The sequence below is a fragment of the Palaemon carinicauda genome, chromosome 24 (assembly GCF_036898095.1).
Source record: "Palaemon carinicauda isolate YSFRI2023 chromosome 24, ASM3689809v2, whole genome shotgun sequence".
NCBI classification, from domain to species: Eukaryota; Metazoa; Arthropoda; class Malacostraca; order Decapoda; family Palaemonidae; genus Palaemon; species Palaemon carinicauda.
In genome coordinates this window covers 70011819-70015159 of record NC_090748.1, presented here as the reverse complement: position 1 = coordinate 70015159, position 3341 = coordinate 70011819, and the positions used below count along the sequence as shown (strand labels likewise).

Below are 3341 nucleotides of genomic sequence, written 5' to 3'. Positions count from 1 at the left end.
AATATAACAACTAAAGATTTGCAAATAACATAGTTTTGTTTAGTGACTCATGGGAGGAATTACAAAAGATGATAGAAGATATGAACAGAAAGAAGAAATGTAGGAATGAAATTTAAAATGGGTAAAATTAAGACAATGTTCAATGCAGAGACAACAAAAAAGAGTTATGGACGAGCCTCTAGAGACTGTTAATATATATACGTAGTTAGGACTGACAAAAAGCGTTTCCCCAGGACACAAGATCAAAATTATAAGAAGGATAAACTATGAGAGCATTTGGTAAACAAAATGAGATTATGAACAATAAAATGCCACTTCCTATAAAAAGAAAAGTATTTAATGAGGTGGTCCTACAAGTATTAATTTATGCATCAGAAACTTGGAGCCTTATTAATGCCTTAGAACATAAGCTAGTTACAACTCAAAGAGCAATGGAAAAAATAAAGATGGGAATAACACTAAGAGACAAAAAAGAGCAGCATGGATACGAGGGCAAACTAAAGTAGATGATATTCTAACAACATGTAAGAAAAAGAAATGAACATGGGCAGGGCATGAATGATCATGTACGCTTTCCCTTACAATGAGTGAATCAGACGTGGTTACCCTGTCCTTTTACATATTTTATTTACTGAGATTACTAGAAGCACATCCCGCCCCGTGGATGATCTAAAGGATTATATGCAGTCATTATCCCATTTCTTGGCGGTCACCCAATCAACTGACTAGATTAAACGTGGCTTAATTCAACATACTGAATGCCCAGAAATACTGCTAATGGGTTAGTGCCATTGAGAATATATAAACCTGCCTCCTGAACGAAGGAAATCTGTTAGGCACAATTAAATGAAAGATAGAAAAGAAAGATTTTGTTTTGCAGTAAAAAGAGAAAGACCAAGTCCTTGAACTAGTGAACCTATACAAAAGTGTAATTGGTGATATAAAAAGTATTAAATGGGAACCTCAAAAATGAGGACTCATTTCACAAACCCGAATTGCAACCATAAAAAGAAAGACCAACTATTTACAAAATCTAAAATTATGTAAAAAGATGGGGAGTAATTTCTACGACACTTCTTCCTTATTCCTCCCACTTTGGAATTACAGAACAAACCATTTTTACTAATCAGCCCTCTTCATGTGTTTTTGCCATGTTTTACTATGCCCCAGTATATGTCTTCCATTATTCATCCATTTTACTCAAAAAAAAAAAAAAACACTCTGTAAAGACTACAAAGAATGTATAGTATGTCCTGCAGAATAACCACAATATAAAATAAACCTCTTCCTCTTCATATATGTTGAGAGTTTTTTCGGAGCTCCGACGCTGTTTTTCTTTATTCTATTCAATGATTGAACTCTCGTCTTATAATTTACCATTAACAATAACCTTTAATATTTATATGCTGATATGAGTACATATTTTCAACCCTCTTATTAAAAATACTAACATTAATCACACGTAAATTACGGCCCATCATTATAAAAACCATCTATCTTTAATTCAACATTTACACAGAAACATTTAAAATTCCTACTTTTATACAGAAAACTTTTATGATAATAAATAACTTCCACAGGCATCTCTCTCTCTCTCTCTCTCTCTCTCTCTCTCTCTCTCTCTCTCTCTCTCTCTCTCTCTCTCTCTCTATCAGTTCACAGTACCTCGTCGGATTTAAGAGGGAAACTGTTTACATCATTGTTTATTTTCAATCCCCTACAAAATTAATGTCTAGATAAGCATATTCAAAACACTTGGGAGCAAAATTCCACAGAACAATTCATTAACCACAAGAAAAAGAATCACGAACAATTTGGATAACACGGTGAATTTAGTAATAATATTTTCCATACAATAAAGCTCACCATGATCAGAGCATGATCGAAAATGTAGGGACATCTATTCCTGAGCAAAATAACAATGGATATGAAAAGAAGGATTATCAAGTATTTGTCTTTCCCTAGATATAAAAAAAATGTGGAAAATTACACCCGATACGTCAAATAATAATGCAACGATGATATTGATGTCAACAATATATATATATATATATATATATATATATATATATATATATATATATATATATATATATATATATATATATATATATATATACATATACATATATATATATAGAGAGAGAGAGAGAGAGAGAGAGAGAGAGAGAGAGAGAGAGAGAGAGAGAGAGAGAGAGAGAGAGCATCCTGCAACAGGTTTTCATCATAAATCACGAACAACATTAAACTGTATGGAATGGGCATTGCATCACAATTGAATGTTAACAAAAAGTAAGATAAGTTAGAGTCTAACAACTGATGTTGAGCAAATTAACACAAATACTCCTACGTCAGTCAACCAAACTGTTAGTATACCACTCCACTGTACTGAACACATCATCACACCAGTTCTCTGAAACTTTCAGAAAGTTCAAGTAAAAACCCAATTTCTGAGTCAAATCTCATGTTTTAATGACCATAATATACATCAATTAATGTAAATTTGACGTAAAACCTGAACGCATGCCTTAGTACAGAAAAAGGAAATCTACATTATCTAATCTATATTTAAATGAATTCAACATCTATATTCTAACCATAAAGCAGTCTTATGACCAAAATGTGTCTAATGCACATTATAAGAAAAAGATTTTAACACTTGCCTTCCTTTTCTTTATTGCAGAAGGCGGGTAGCCAGACAACAAGTTTACTCCTTTCCAGAACGAACACTAGAGAGAGACTAAGCAGCGAGTCTAGACTACACTTCACTCTTCAGGTTCAGGGCCAGTAAGTCTATACTCTGAACAGGGTGAGGAACCGAGACGCTAGAGAAGAGAGTATCAGCAGGCCCTAAGTGAGGAGTCCACGCCTACTACCTACCGCCAACCATTTCCTTCCACCTCGTACATTACATCATTCTCCTCTTCGCTGACGACGAAAACATTCCCGTTCTTTTGAGTCCCGCCCCATGAAGGTTCTGTCTCTCTCGATAACGATACACCCGAAATGGCAGAGAATGTTCGAGTAAACGGACAGTGGGAGGAAGGGTGTGAGAATGTATTCATGTTGGGAGAAGGAGGAGGAATCTTAGTGAGTAGAAGGGGGACAGGGAGGGTTTTTTTACATGGTGGTAGAAGTTGGGTCTTCCTCAAGGAAGATCTACCGCTGACCGTTGTGTGGTTTTCCTTCCTTTAAAGACAAACAATATCTTATTTTCATTTTGTTACTGGATTAATTTCGAGCAAAGTCTCGCCGATTTCTCAAAGGAAATACTCATGATGCAGGGATACCAATATTCTCGTAACACACAGAGCCGTACGTATTAAATAAAAGTACTCTTA

At 34.8% G+C, this 3341-nt stretch overlaps 1 protein-coding gene across 1 annotated transcript in view; it reads right to left on the bottom strand.

Annotated features, from left to right (window-relative positions):
• Window positions 1-2851, bottom strand: part of scf (Calumenin scf) — a 71408-nt gene extending 68557 nt beyond the window's left edge. The window contains exon 1 of the mRNA XM_068348175.1: window positions 2664-2851. The gene's annotated coding sequence lies outside the window, so the exon portion shown is untranslated. The remainder of the gene's footprint in view (window positions 1-2663) is intronic.
• Window positions 2852-3341: the final 490 nt, after the last annotated feature.